Genomic DNA, 15,598 nt, shown 5'->3' with positions numbered 1-15,598 from the left:
GGGGGACAGGCCAGCAATCGGCTGTTAGCAGGCTGTAGATAGAATAAATGTGTGTCCGAAAAAAAAAAATTTGAAGAAAATGTGTCCAATTGTAGTTTACCCTGAAACAGAAAAAAAAAAGATACTCAAAGCGGGGAGGGTGGATAGGGGGCGAGTCCGAGAAATCGGGTGTCCCAGGTTTTGTATTTGTATTTACATAGCAGAAGTACATTTTTAAAAAGACGATATGAGAAAGAACTCATGAAGTACTATAGAATAGAGTAATATTGAATTAACGTAATAAAACAGCGCTTCACGATGGGAGACCAGGCAAACACATGCACAGCGCTGTGTATGTGCCTGTATTCGTCTGGTCTACCCTCACGTTGCGCTTTTTTAATCTCAGTTCTGACATGCCAACTCGCCCAACCTTCCACTTTAGCATCATTAATGTAGTATCATTCGTATGTGTTGTGTCTCAACGATCAGACGAATTCATTACAAGAAATGGGCCAAGAACGGGATAGTAAACATCAATGAGATAAGCAGAAACACTTCCCAATACTGTCACCACCATGACAATCTACATTTCTGGGATAGCTCACGTTACTATGTGTGGTGGGCACAGCGAAGAACAATTTACAATAAAGACAGCAAGATAAATATCCATCATGGAATTTCTTAATGCGAAACATTATTTGCTTCATCCTCGGAACTTTGCGGTATATGTTCCTGTCTTGCCTCTTTTTTAATAAAAATAAAATGATGTGTAACCATTGCTGAAATCTAACCTTAGGCGTCTAGTGCAGAGAATTCAAACGTTCAGAGTATTGGTGGGGAAAAAGCAGGGAAGAGGTCAATAAGACCTGATCTCTCACAGGCGTAGGTAAATGCAAAAGACAAATATATAGGCGTTTTAAGTAAAAGGGAGCAAAGATTAAGGAGTCGTAGACCAAATGCTAGCTTGATAATCAGGTGTAAATTACCTGATTAGCTCAAGCAGGCTAGATGACTATTTGTCACAGCCTCTTTTGAAGTGAATGCCAATAAATACTCATTATCATCATCATCATCATCACTTATCGTTGTGCTGAGCAGTTGTGCGTAACTTGTTAGGATGCATGGTTCTGGGCGGCGCGAATGGCAAACGTTGAACTAAAGCTGTCTCACGAGCTGTCTCACTGCAAATGTTATGAGCGAGAAAAAGAGAAATTGGCTGCGCATAAATCATTTATAGATAATTGGCGACGTTAATGCGATTAGCGATCTTTCCTATGACGGGTGTGTAATTGGTTAGATGTTTTTATGTTATCATGCTTATTATTATTATTGCGACGATCATGGTGATGGATGTAACGAGACGTAGTTGGGATGCGAACAAAAGCAGAGTGTTTATGAAAGAGGCTTTACGTGCTACCTTTATTTGTATTGCACGCATACATACCTAGTCGCACATACTCAGTGACGCAATTTGTCTACTAGGCCAGAAAGCAGCCAGCATCAAGTTGTCTGCTGGGGCGCACGCCCAGAGGCCCCTGTTGTTAGCTCAGGAAGACAGCAACGTGCCTAGTGGTCCGAGCTAGCAGACGACTCGGGCTACTGTGTGTACCTGAAAGGAGATTGCGAACGGACAAACAAACATACCGCAAAACGAATATCCAAAGAATTCTATTTGCATTTACTTTCTTTCCGTTTTCAGCAGGCCAGTTTCGTTGTCAGCACGCAGTACGAAGAAGGCGTTTGCAACGAGCGAGGTAGTTACGGCCAGGGCTACGACCCGGCAGATTACGGGCGGGCGCCGTGCGCACACGGTGACTTGCAGCTACTGTCGTCTGCCGAGTTTTGCCTGTCGCGCACCCGGTATGTAGCGGTATGTAGTATGTCGCGCACCGTAAAGCTTTATTTAATTGCATTTGTTAATTGGACAAAAAAAAAACGAAGAAGCACCAAATCCGTCAGGCTGGTGAGGCATCTTTGGAAAGCTCTATTTGGTTAATTTCTTGGTAGGAGTTCTTTACAAGGAAAAATGAAGGAAATATTCAATATTTCTTTTTTTTTAATTTCGCACTGAAACCCTTGCGTAGGTACGGCATCTGAATATCGCGCATTTCAGAGTACTTAATATCTTGTACAGTCAAATCCTTTTATTTTAATTTCAGTTATTCCGACTTTTAGCCTAATTCGATTGCACTGGAAAGTCCCGACGAGGAGCCATACATTGATACGGAAGGAAACAAAACAAGCAGGCTATTTACCATTTTCTTTTTGCCCATTTTCCCCCAGAACCTAAGGAGCCAGGGTACTCGTTAGTATACCTTTACTTGGCAAAACTACAAAGACTACACTAAGGAAAACACGGGAAAGGCGGGAAGTGGGAATTCAAAACGATGAGCAAAACGAGAACGAGGTGAGAGCTCCTGCTCTCGTTGGCGTTGGCTCCGTCCCTCACCTTGTCCTCGTTTTGCTCAAAGACTACCCTAGTAGCACTTGTGAATCTATATGAACGTTTCTGTACCTGTGGTTTTATTCACCACAGAATTGCAGCAAAAGTAGTAAAAGGTTACGTTGTAGAATGGGTGGTGCTATAATTATAATCGAGGACACTATAATACAACAATAACCGAAGTTATTCTGTGTCATCATAACTTCTTGAGGAGCTCTTATTGAGAACATAAATATAGTACAAACTCACAGCAGCAAGGTGAGCGAGACCATTCATGAAGGTTCCCTGCAAATATTATTGTCCCTCTTTCTTTCTCTCTTCCTTTCTTTCTCTCATCTTTTCTTTCTTTCTTTCTTTCTTTCTTTCTTTCTTTCTTTCTTTCTTTCTTTCTTCTTTTCGAAGCTACAACAGGCAACTTTATCAGAGGGATAAACCATACCAGATCCACAGTGACTAATCTTCGAGGAAAATAGCTTTTGTTCTCAAGCGATTAGGTTCTCTCCCCGAGCTCCCGTCATGACAGCCCGCTGCCACCCTCTCCGCCATTACGCGCGCTCTCTCCCCGTCTGTCCCCAGCGTCCTCCTCCATTACGGACCCTCACCCTTTTCGGTTGTGTGCAGAAATCCGAGAAAACACGTGGCGACAGCACAAACGTGGAGGAAAGAAAGAGGGAAAGGGTAGCAGCAGGGGTTGTAGGCAGCTTTGTGGACCATAAGCAGAAGCGCGCCGGCCCTTTTCGGTGGCACTGGTTTGAGAGGTGTCAAAAATTAACTCGCCTATTCCTCTACCTCTGCGCCGTACTCGAAAAGTGCCCGCGCATATTCCGCTGAGTCTTTGCCTTGTACCTTCCAGAGACCACGCGTGAGACAGCGCTTCAGAGAATTCTAGGTGAGTGACCACGTGTCCTGTTTTGCGTTGTTCACTAATATATCCTGTGGCGCATTAGCGCAACTAATGTTACTCATAACTTTCTGATTCCAAAAGTGTGGTCGAAAGGTTATTTTATTGCGGACCGCGGTTCAGGTCACAGCAGGCTTCGCTAGACGGTTACAATGGGGTCAGCAATAATTATGCTCATTTTATTTGGTTTGTATTAATCAAGTGTCAGTTACTGCTACACCCTCCTTCACGATGCCATTCCACGCGCAGGCCATCGTACGATACGTACCGGTCCGACATGCTGCATACGACCATTCGGGACGCATGGTACGAGCGAGCGAGTAGCGCATAGACTCCGGTCAGATCCGGTGGCCCTGCGTGAACGCTTAGAATACATTTTTAGATGAAAATAAAGATCTTTTCCCGTTTTGCACGAACAATATAATTTATGAACCATGTCAATATAAGCATGTCTACCCGCGCAGACATTTCGGCGTCGCTGGCAGCCGCCAATCTAGAGCTCGCTTTCCGTCATAATTAGATCGCCATTTTCACACGTCAAATCCGAAAATTTGGGTTTCCATGCGTTGCCATATTTCATTCCTGGCGCCGCACGTTGGTGTGGTGGCCCCATACAGGTGGTATAACGATGTTTGAGCGCGCGTTGAAGAACACCCGCTTAGTCAAGCTTATTTGAGCACTTCACAATGGCAGCTGTTACGACATTGTTGGTTCAGGGAGAAACATTTACGAAAGGAATGACTCGAGTTACTGTTTATGAATACAGGCTGCCTGGGCATCATCTCAAGACATGTATCAAGCTCGCGTATGGAGTTACAGTTGATGCCTGGTCACTTTGGATTTGTTAACGTGCACTAGATTCGCCTTCGCCTTATTCGAAGGCGAATCTAGGCCTTCTCCTAGATTCGCCTTCGCCTCTGCACTTCGCCTTTATCAAAATGCAGCGACCGGTAATCACTGACGCGACATCAGAGAGCTTTAGATTAGGGGGACCCAAAGCGTTGGGACCCCCTAGCGCTTGGGGCTGCGCTACCGCGCATGCGCAGTACATTCGCAGTGTCGTGGCACAAAGCGCTATAGGGGGCCCCAATGCCTCGCGTCCCCCCTAATCTAAAGCTGTCTATCATCGTTCCGTCGGGCGTGCGGCGTGACTAGAAATCCATCTCGACTTTTCAGTGAATAGAGTTTTAGGTTAAGGGACGCAAGCGTTGAAGGGCGCAGACCACCGGGCATACGAAAGAGCGCAAATGACTCAAAAAAGGAGTTGCATCCATCCCTCAGCGCTTGGATGCGGCTTGCGTCCCATAACCTGAAACTCTCCATTCTCTCCGCTTTACTACGCTACACCGCGATTTATAATGGCGAAACTGTGGCGTGGTCATGGAGGGAGGAAAAAAAGACTAGAAGAGAGCGTCACGTGACAATCTTGCAGCCCATTCATATAACATATGAAGAAAGTACTAATGGAAAACAGGCCTTCACTTCCTGTTGCTCAAGTGATAATTTACGCTGAGCGCGCGGACTGTGCGCGACAGCAAAGAGCGTGTGGGGACAGTTCAACTTCACTGGAGCTGAAATTCGGACTAGTCAATTAATCATGATTCTCAAACAACACCGCGTAAAAATAAAAGAAGGAACGGACAGAAAATTTGTGCACAGCGCTGTGTATGTGTTTTCTACGTTCTTCCCATGTTTCTCTCTATCCTTTTTTTTACACGTTGCTATTTGACGATCATGGGGACGGTTGATCGCAACGACGGCTGAGAGCGACCGTAAACGAAACCATGTCCTAAAATATCGTGCAACCCTGGAGGGACCACTTTCCAGGAGTCAAGGTGCAAATAGGCCCAAAAGGTAGGGAGAGCGATGTCAGAGGTGGTTGGCTTGCCGATGCTAGCGGCCTGATGCTAATCAATATAGTTTGTTCCACGTTTGCATTGTTTTCGGGGCCCGCGGACCATTGCATGTGCTAACCCCGAACTCTGCGCGCAGGGAACCGAGAGGGAGATAGAAAAGAAAATAACGCACGTCGTGCCTCGACAGAACGCTGGTTTGTTCTGCACCAGCCAGCCTGACAGTGACCCCGGCACATGAGCCAACAAAGTGGTGCATGGCCATCTGTGTGACTCCTGGAACTCATGGAGGACGGCGCAACTGCTTCTGGCAACAAGGCTCAGGGCATGATTGGACAAGCCTTGAGACAGTTGAAAAGTTTTGTCATCGGCGAATTCACGAGGCTTGCTGGGGTCGCTTGGCGCAACGTAGAAGACCTCGAAGGGTTTTGGACAAGATATCATCTACACGACATTTCAGAACATTACTGTTGGCGTGTTATCGAACTGCTCAGGGTCGATGACGATGGGGCTGCTCCCTGGTCCGAGGACGAAGATGATTCTCTCTGGTTTGAGGACGGTGAGGATGATCTATGGACCGATAATGATGAAGATGTTCACTGTTTCAAGGACGATAAGGATGCTTCAGTACATGTGTGCGAGTGAAAACGCTGTTGTGTTTCCTTTTTTTTGAAATCTAAGGAATTCAAATTTAGGTTAAACATCTTGAAATTTCTGAAGATGAGGACTTACTTCTCTCTGTCCTAGCACTCTTCCTCTCGCGTAGGAATATTGTGCAAGTTGCGAATAAATCATCATTTCATACAACCTTTTAAGCATGTACCCCCTATGCGAAGAATTCCGTTGTCACTTTTTTTCACATTTTATTCACTTCAAGAATCATGAAGGGGTATTACAAAGGCAGTGGTTGCACTGAAAATATGTCATTCTCGCAATTCAACGCGAGAGGTGAATGTTACAGCGTACGTATTTACAAACATCCGTTCAACTGTTGAGCTAGTTACTCAGAGATATTATTTAGTGTGGAGAGGAAGAGGGAATGGCTGAACACCTGATACTTTTCTGTAAACGGCTTCACCCTACAGTTCAAAGCAACGGGGCTGACTTTTTCAAAGAATTGGAGTTTACAGACAGCGGAGGCGCTATAGACTTTAAGCGGGTAGGAATAAGCAAACGGAGGTTATCTGATTGGTGGCTAAAATCAAGGCAAGAGTAAAATTGCACCCTTCACTAAGAACAAAACATAGTAGTAGTCACGGCTAGGGGGCGTCTGCCGCCGCCCGATTTAAAGGTTTCAGCCTTATCCATCGATCGTGTAAACCGCGTCTCTGCTATGCTTCCCGAGTGTTTTTGTCACAAGGCATATTTTGGCTTCGTTGCCGTTATTTATCTCCGCCGCGACCTTTTGGGCCTTAGAACACGTGAGAGCTTGGACCGTATGGTCGCCAAAACTGAGGCCCTCGTTCTTCAACATCATTTCCGCGTGATTTGCAAATAAGTAGGGAAAGTGTTTCGACAGATTTGGTGATACTGCTGCTTCAGTCAGCAATAGTCCAAATGACCCTTCAATCTTCACGCCGGCTACGGGCAAGCAAACACTATTCTTCTGGACTACCTGCCGGATCCACGCATATTCCCCCGTGAAATGATCAAATTTCACAAACGCAGGATGGACAATGTCCATTGTCATAGCTGAGTCCCTAAGTACTTTACACGGTATTCCCACCCACTACTAGGTTGCAAAGGTAGGGTTCTAAGAAGAGGGCATTTTCGGGCTGTAAGCTTGCAAGTACTGGCGTGGCTCAGTGGTAGAGTAGCTGACGCCCACGCAGCGAGCCCGGGCCCGATCCCGGTCGGAACTGGTTCTTTTTTTTTTTTTAATCATTCCCAGCGATAGCTGCGACGGACACGGACGGGACTCGACGGACACCAGCGTTAACCGAAATGGCTATTGCAGTGAGCCCATGACAGCTTACGCTGTAAAAGCTAGCGGCCTGCAAAACCGACCTTCTCATAATTCCTGGCGGCATGACAACTCAAATCCAGCCTCTGTATGCTTGCCCAAATATTCCTATGGAAGACCGCGTCCGTGCAGCATACAATGACTGGCTCGAGGGGCACGCTTTCAAAACAGCGGGTCGTCTGAAGAAAGCGATGCTCGTAGACATCGCAAGGTGGCTCTATGCCATCCCACAGACGATGGTTGCGCGAGCCTTCAAGAAATGTGGCATTTCTGATGGATTAAATAGAGCTGAAGGTGTCTTTCTGTGGCCGGCAGACAGCGATAAGGAGGTGTCGTCGGACTCCAATAGTGACTAGCCGCTAAGAGTCAGCGGTGTGCATGTCTTGTATGTTCCATGAAATCGGTTCAACACTGTAGGCGTCGATTCAGGTTTTGTTACTTGATGTGAGCGGTAGAATGAGCACGAAGTTTTTTTTTATATATGTATTTTGGTGGTAATATTACTGCGCGTAACAATCGGGGTCGCGGTATAGTCGTGCAGATACGATATGTAGGTATATATAGAGGTTTTAAGGAAAAGAAAGAAAGAAGATGAAAGAGACCGACAAGAAGCTAGAGTGATATAAATCTACAGATTACTTGATTAGCTCACGTGGGTTATACTCATTTGTCACAGCTGCGTTTCGAAGCGGATGCGAATAAATAATAATCAGCAGCAGCATCTGCCGTTCCCCTCACCTTTAAGCCTCTATTCTGAACATGCTAATGTACGTCTAGGGGCAATTAAAGCTCCCTACAATCTTCTAAAATTAAGGCCAAACTACTGGAAAGTTCGGTAACGAAAACCACAACGGTTCACTTATATCAAGCTACGTATATACATATACCGTCAGTGCAGTTTATATAAATCATGAGTCTTCCTAGGTCACCACCGTGGCAAGGAATTCTGGTAGTTATAGTGCTTAAATGACTGACAGGTGACTATAATAATATATGCCAAAGGCGGCCTATAGCTTTCAGATATATTGGTAGCGCAAAAACGGACACCACGCAAAGAAATGAGCGGGACAGAGGGGATAGGATCGATAAACTTTATTAAAAGAATAATCAGAATAATCGCTAATGGACGGGACCCCTATAGTTAAGGGCTCCGCTGGCTCTTGCCATCTACTCAGCTCTCTGGATCAGCTTGACGGGGCAAGCGCTGGTCCGGTCCATTTTCTTCATTTCTATGCCTTCGCTTTGCATTCAATCTTGCGCTGCCAAAATGAATAGAATACTTTCTTATGTTCACCTGCCTTAACCCATGAGGTAAGTTGGCAGGGAGAAGGAATAAAAAGCTCCCACAATAGTAATGGCGTTGAGAAAATGCCTGCCCCAACGCTACGCGCGCTATACACAGCCATCGTGGCTCTGGCAATGAAAGCGCACACTCAGTGTGACCGTGTTAAGATCGGGCTATTGCCGCCGCCCCCCCCCCCCCCCGCCACTCACAAAATAAAGCATAATAGTCATAAGATCAGAAAGTTTATGTCATCCGAAGTTTCAGAAAATTCATACTGCACCAGTATATAGTTATTTTTCAACAAAGTTTGAACCGAGTAGGCTTGAAACGTACTGCAGAAGGAAACGAAGTCTCTCGCCCTAATTTGATGTTTAAAATAGAAAAAAAAGGTACAGCCGGACGTCGGATTATGGTAAATCCTCGTGCATATATGCAAGGAGACAGCGAAATCCATTTTGTTTAATCACCATTCTGTCTGTAACAAAACGTGTTCAGAATTTTTTTTAGTGAACCACAATTGTAACATCCATAATGCAAGCGTACCTGCGGCAGACAATAGTGGAATGTTTCCGCTCCTGATTGAGATGTGATGCTGTTGTAACTGATCTTTTGCGGGTACTAAAGCTTGTGCGATTATTGGTGTTATAATACAATGTAAAATGCTGTCACAGATGTGAAATAATTGCGTTGTATCATCGATGTGCTCTTCATTTGCTTGCATTACTAACGTTGACCTACACAGTATGGCGTTGCGCAGTATTCTATTTTTGCTGTACGACCTTCCTAGAACCCACAGTGGGGTACAAGTTCTATTTAAAAAAATTAATACATTATTTGCAGGACATCACTCGTCGCAACATCTCCAGGCTTGGAGTGGAACCTGACACTGGCAAAAACGCCCATAACTAGTGGGGATATACTTATCCAATTAGGAAGGCCCACTAAGCTTCAACAAAGACACTCCCTCACCAGAGCAGGAATTGGCCTCCCTGGTGCAGCATTCGGCCACTTCCTCCCTCATGATTCTTACAATTAACCCATGACCCTCAGTCCCCAGCAGCTGCGGAGCAACTGACCAAGGCGGCGGTCAGACCTGTAACGCAGCAAAAGGTACTGATAATCTCTGTGCCCGGACAATCGGTTGGCGCAGGACAAGGTAATTGGTGATCGCAGAGAGGCCTTCGTCTTGCAGTGGACTTAATGTAGACTGATGATGATGATGATGATGACTCGTCGTAAAGCCAGCCTTCTATCAGCCGCAGCCCGGTCGACAACGGCCAGGCTGCGACAACGGTGAAGGTGTCCGAGCTGCTGCGCACGACTGCCAAAGGCTAATTGAGAAGGCACAGCACCTTGCAGGAGTTTCTGACAGCGAGGCTATGTCGATGATAAGACAAACGGTGAGAGATCTGAAAAAGTGCGGCATTCACGAGTTTACCAGTCTGGCCGGCGTCGTCAAAGAGACAGTGGTGTGCATCGAGGGGCAGGGCGTCGGAGTCGCCCACATGAACGACTACTGCTGGATGGAAATCCGTCGCTACCTAAACGTCCACGACGTCGCCGAAGTTTGATTACATCTGTGCGATCAAAGACCTCCAAATCACAGAGCTTCCTACAAAAAGCACTAGAGGGATCTCTGGCGATAGTGGCTACTGGAGCAGCAAGTGTGGCGTTAATCTGCCGGCATGGAATTGACGTTTTGTTACCGCCATGTCAATTGATGTAGATTGCCAGAGTTCACGAACTTCTCCATATCTACGAAGTCGTATGCGTCCATGTATCGTTAATGGTTTTAAACATGCAGTAATTTTCCTCCGACCATACACGAATGAAGTAGCGTGCCGCTAGGTCTTGTTTTGACGCCTTCCTCCTCTTTTTCTGCCGTTTTGCAGAACATCTTCCCGCAATAGATTAGCTTTGAAATGTGTCTGTTGTGTAAGATACTGCTTACCATTTTCTAGATGATTTGTCTTTCGATATTACAAATAGTGGGTAAGCAGAATAGTGAAGTGTTTTGTCTTTATATGCCTTGCTATGTACCGTACTTTCGCGATTCTAAGCACCCCCCTCTATTCTCACGAAAAAAATTGGGAAAGAAAGTTTGCATGCGAATCTAAGCACCCCCCTATTTGTTACGAAGAGCGCGTAGCCAAGACCGCCAAGCACGCTTGCTCGCTCTGTCATCGAGCCGGAGCCGTCGGCGTCCCGAGGTGGAATGGCGTCCGCGGCGCGATCTTGCCGCACAGCCGGACTGCAGAGCCGCGCGGACTCTAGAGTGGCATTGATAGTGACTAAGCATCCGACACAAGCGGTGGGCTCACGGTCTGCACCGATGTTTCTTTTGGGTGCTTGCAAAATAAAATTTTATTTTTCGCACCCGTCTCGTCGTGATGTTGCAGCGAAAAGGGGAAGGGTCATTCTAGATTTTTCGAATCTAAGCACACCCCCTCACTTTGGGCATCGCGATCATGAAAAAAAGGGGGTGCTTAGAATCGAGTAAATACGGTATATATATATATATATATATATATATATATATATATATATATATATATATATATATATATATATATATATATATACACGCACATATTGTGGGATTCTCACCCGTGCTCTTGGGACAATGGAACGACAACACAGTAGTGCAAACACAAACAAGGGCATTTATTGTACCTTTCATAGATCAATGCCTGCTAGCCGAGTTGCTATGCGCAAAACATGCCGATGGGCGCGCGACAAACCGCGGAAGTCCGACTCACCGCGACAGGATAGTGAGCGAATATGTTCGCCACATGCTGGATCCCAACGCCTGGTCGTTCGCGCGTACGGTCGCGCTAACGGTGGCGCGTTCGCACGAGGCCTCACGAGACGGTCTCGCAGAAGCATGGATGGGCGCACGCGCGGCACGCCCTCGCTGCTTGCCCAACTCGAGCCGAAGAGGAAGAGCCTTCTCCTTTACGCGCCCAAGTAACCCCGCCGTGAGGCGGCGTTAGCAGCGCAACACTCGCACCATCTCTCGTACTGCGCTTCAACCACACCTACCACCGCGGGCCCCATGCAACGCGGTGAAGCCGGATTACAGGAGACGGGAGCTATGCGGGGAAAACATATTAGGAGACGCGTGAGAGTCGCGCATCCCCACATTATATATATATATATCTCATTTGTAAAAGTATGACACATTGTTGTGTCCATAAAGTCGCTGTAGAGGTGCTTCTATATATAAATTAAATAACTATATCCCCTTGCTGTATCATACGTGATCAGTCGCAGCTGCAGCATATTGTATTTTTGCTCTGAAACATGCACTCCTGTTTGAGCAATACACAATTTTAAGATACATTAAATATGGGTAGCCTTATATTTTCTGTGAGGCATGTTCAGTACCCTCAGTAACGTATAATTAAAGTAAATTTACTAGAAAAAAATGTATTGATTTAGAATTGTCTGCGCACGCTGCTGTTTCAAACCTATCTCAAAACAGTCTGAAAACCAGGCCACAACTTATATGGAGCAAGTTTATCTGGTAGAATTCATTATAAAATCATGGAGAAGAAAGCCAGCGAGGTCATTTCAGAATAAATCACACCCTTACCTGAGGGCTAGGATTCTTTCTTTATGAATAATGTTCCTCCTCTTCCATGGAGGCAAATGCAAAGGTGACCGTCGCTTGGTTAGCAAAGCGAGCAACTATGACTGATCCTGCTACCTATTGCTGCTATACACTCTCGGGTCGAACGACAATCTTATGGGCATCATTAAGGAGTGCGCAATAGAAGTCGGTGGTAACGCCGTTAAACAGGAAACCAGTAAGCTATCGCAGGAGACGAAAGATCTGATCAAGAAACGCCAATGTATGAAAGCCTCTAACCCTACAGCTAGAATAGAACTGGCAGAACTTTCGAAGTTAATCAACAAGCGTAAGACAGCGGACATAAGCAACTATAATATGGATAGAATTGAACAGGCTCTCAGGAACGGAGGAAGCCTAAAAGCAGTAAAGAAGAAACTAGGAATAGGCAAGAATCAGATGTGTGCGTTAAGAGACAAAGCCGGCAATATCGTTACTAATATGGATGAGATAGTTCAAGTGGCTGAAGCGTTTTATAGAGATTTATACAGTACCAGTAACACCCACGACGATAAGGTGAGAGAGAATAGTCTAGAGGAACTTGAAATCCCACAAGTAACACCGGAAGAGGTAAAGAACGCCTTGGGAGCTATGCAAAGGGGGAAGGCAGCTGGAGAGGATCAGGTAACAGCAGATTTGTTGAAGGATGGTGGGAACACTGTCCTAGAAAGATTGGCCGCCCTATATACACAATGCCTCATGACCTCGAACGTACCGGAATCTTGGAAGAACGCTAACATAATCCTAATCCATAAGAAAGGGGACGCCAAAGACTTGAAATATTATAGACCGATCAGCTTACTGTCCGTTGCCTACAAAGTATTTACTAAGGTAATCGCAAATAGAATCAGGAATACCTTAGACTTCTGTCAACCAAAGGACCAGGCAGGATTCCGTAAAGGCTACTCAACAATAGACCATATTCACACTATCAATCAGGTGATAGAGAAATGTGCGGAATATAACCAACCCTTATATATAGCCTTCATTGATTACGAAAAAGCATTTGATTCAGTCGAAACCTCAGCAGTCATGAAGGCACTATGGAATCAGGGTGTAGATGAGCCATATGTAAAGATACTGGAAGCTATCTATAGCAGTTCCACAGCCACCGTAATCCTCCACAAAGAAAGCAACAAAATCCCAATAAAGAAAGGCGTCAGACAGGGAGATACGATATCCCCAATGCTATTCACAGCATGTTTACAGGAGGTATTCAGAGACCTGGAGTGGGAAGAATTGGGGATAAAAGTTGATGGAGAATACCTTAGCAACTTGCGATTCGCTGATGATATTGCCTTGCTTAGTAACTCAGGAGACCAATTGCACTGCATGCTCACTGACCTGGAGAGGCAAAGCAGAAGGGTGGGTCTGAAAATTAATCTACAGAAAACTAAAGTAATGTTTAACAGTCTCGGAAGAGAACAGCAGTTTACGATAGGTAGCGAGGCACTGGAAGTCGTAAGGGAATACATCTACTTAGGGCAGGTAGTGACCACGGATCCGGATCATGAGACTGAAATAACCAGAAGAATAAGAATGGGCTGGGGTGCGTTTGGCAGGCATTCTCAAATCATGAACAGCAGGTTGCCACTATCCCTCAAGAGGAAAGTGTATAACAGCTGTGTCTTACCAGTACTCACCTACGGGGCAGAAACCTGGAGGCTTACGAAAAGGGTTCTGCTGAAATTGAGGACGACGCAACGAGCTATGGAAAGAAGAATGATAGGTGTAACGTTAAGGGATAAGAAAAGAGCAGATTGGGTGAGGGAACAAACGCGGGTAAATGACATCTTAGTTGAAATCAAGAAAAAGAAATGGGCATGGGCCGGACATGTAATGAGGAGGGAAGATAACCGATGGTCATTAAGGGTTACGGACTGGATTCCAAGGGAAGGGAAGCGTAGTAGGGGGCGGCAGAAAGTTAGGTGGGCGGATGACATTAAGACGTTTGCAGGGACAACATGGCCACAATTAGTACATGACCGGGGTAGTTGGAGAAGTATGGGAGAGGCCTTTGCCCTGCAGTGGGCGTAACTAGGCTGATGATGATGATCATGATGACTCTCCGGTAACCCGTGGTGTTTTGTGAAAAGTATAACTTGATTTAGCTCTTTCGTGAACATATTCGCCAGGGGAATACCGGTTACCGGAGGTATGTACAGCAAGCAACAACAATGGTAGCAATATCTTGCAGTTTGCAGTGCTGCAGTTTGACGAGAGAGCATATAGAGCTTACACTGCCATGACATGTCATATTCCACATGACTGCTTGTGTCAAAATTTCGAAGCGACATGATCGTTAACGTCCAAACTTCTTGTGGGATTCCTTCGACGAGGGCAAGCACTAACGCAACGAAATGTTTCAAACGCATTGTGGCTGGACACCCCCTCACAAGAAGTCGCTACGAGCTTTGTTGTGCTATGTTGTGCTGCTGCTAATGCTGCTACCAGTGCTGTCGCGCGGTGTGTGTAAACATTGCCCAAGGCGTTAGAGCGGGTTGCGCTCTGTGACGTCGTTCGACGTCATCGTCACACCGCTGGCTCCTGACGACGCCTAAAAAACTGGTGTGTGCTGTCCACGGCTCTAGTAAGCCGGTAATCCGCAAACGATTAAAAGGTTATGGACAAGTTTAAATACGGCGCTTCTCTCGTGGCTACAATTTGTTTATCGCCATCGCGAAATCAACGTATTCTGGAGTTGCCAAGCAACTATGGCGTCTAAATAATCATCGCGTGAGGACGCCGCTCCAGAGCGGCTCCGGTGAGCGCTGCATTGTCGTCACTGCTTCGCGCTGCTGGTTCAGAGGCGAAGCCTGCATCAGCGCACAAGCTTCGCGATCAGTTCACCGCTGTCGTCATCGATCACCATGTCGAAGCCATCGTCACTGTCTTTCCCCACGTCACCTCTGACGTCATTTGCCTGATCGAGTGGTTCACCGACAAGTTCACCCAACAGGCAGGAGCTGGCCTTGGATCACTCGAAAGCGTTGCACCTCCTGTAACCGACGCCGTTATTATTATTATTATTATTATTATTATTATTATTATTGCGATATCAATTATATGTGGACACTGCAGCCGCATTTCTGCCGTCGCCATGATAGGTACTGTTGTTCGAATAAACTTCTTTTTTTTTTGATGATGACCTCGAGCACTTCGTATATGCCACTCGGTCTGTGCTGGTCTTCAATTGACCACTTTGATGCCAACTTGGGTAACGAGGTATGTGCCACTGAGAGCGTGTCGCTCTACAATGTCGAAAAAGATCCCTTAAATTTATCCGACGCTGAACGGAATCGAACCAACGTCACAAGGGTTCCTCAAGGACAGCAACTAGAAGCAAGCTTCGCAGCAACTAGGAGACGCATTAGCAGGCTTCGCCACAAATGCACTGGGCACGTGCCACTTTTCAATTAACGCAAACTCTTTAGTGAGCTGCGCCACGAATGTACTGGGTATGTGCCGTTCTTCAATGAATATCTCGCCAACTTGGGTCACAGGGTATGTTCCACTGAGTGTGCGACAAGTGATGGGACAATT

This window comes from Dermacentor andersoni, chromosome 8, assembly GCF_023375885.2.
Source record: "Dermacentor andersoni chromosome 8, qqDerAnde1_hic_scaffold, whole genome shotgun sequence".
In the NCBI taxonomy this organism is placed as follows: Eukaryota; Metazoa; Arthropoda; class Arachnida; order Ixodida; family Ixodidae; genus Dermacentor; species Dermacentor andersoni.
The sequence above is the reverse complement of the archived record's forward strand: the minus strand, read 5'-3'. Positions refer to the sequence as shown.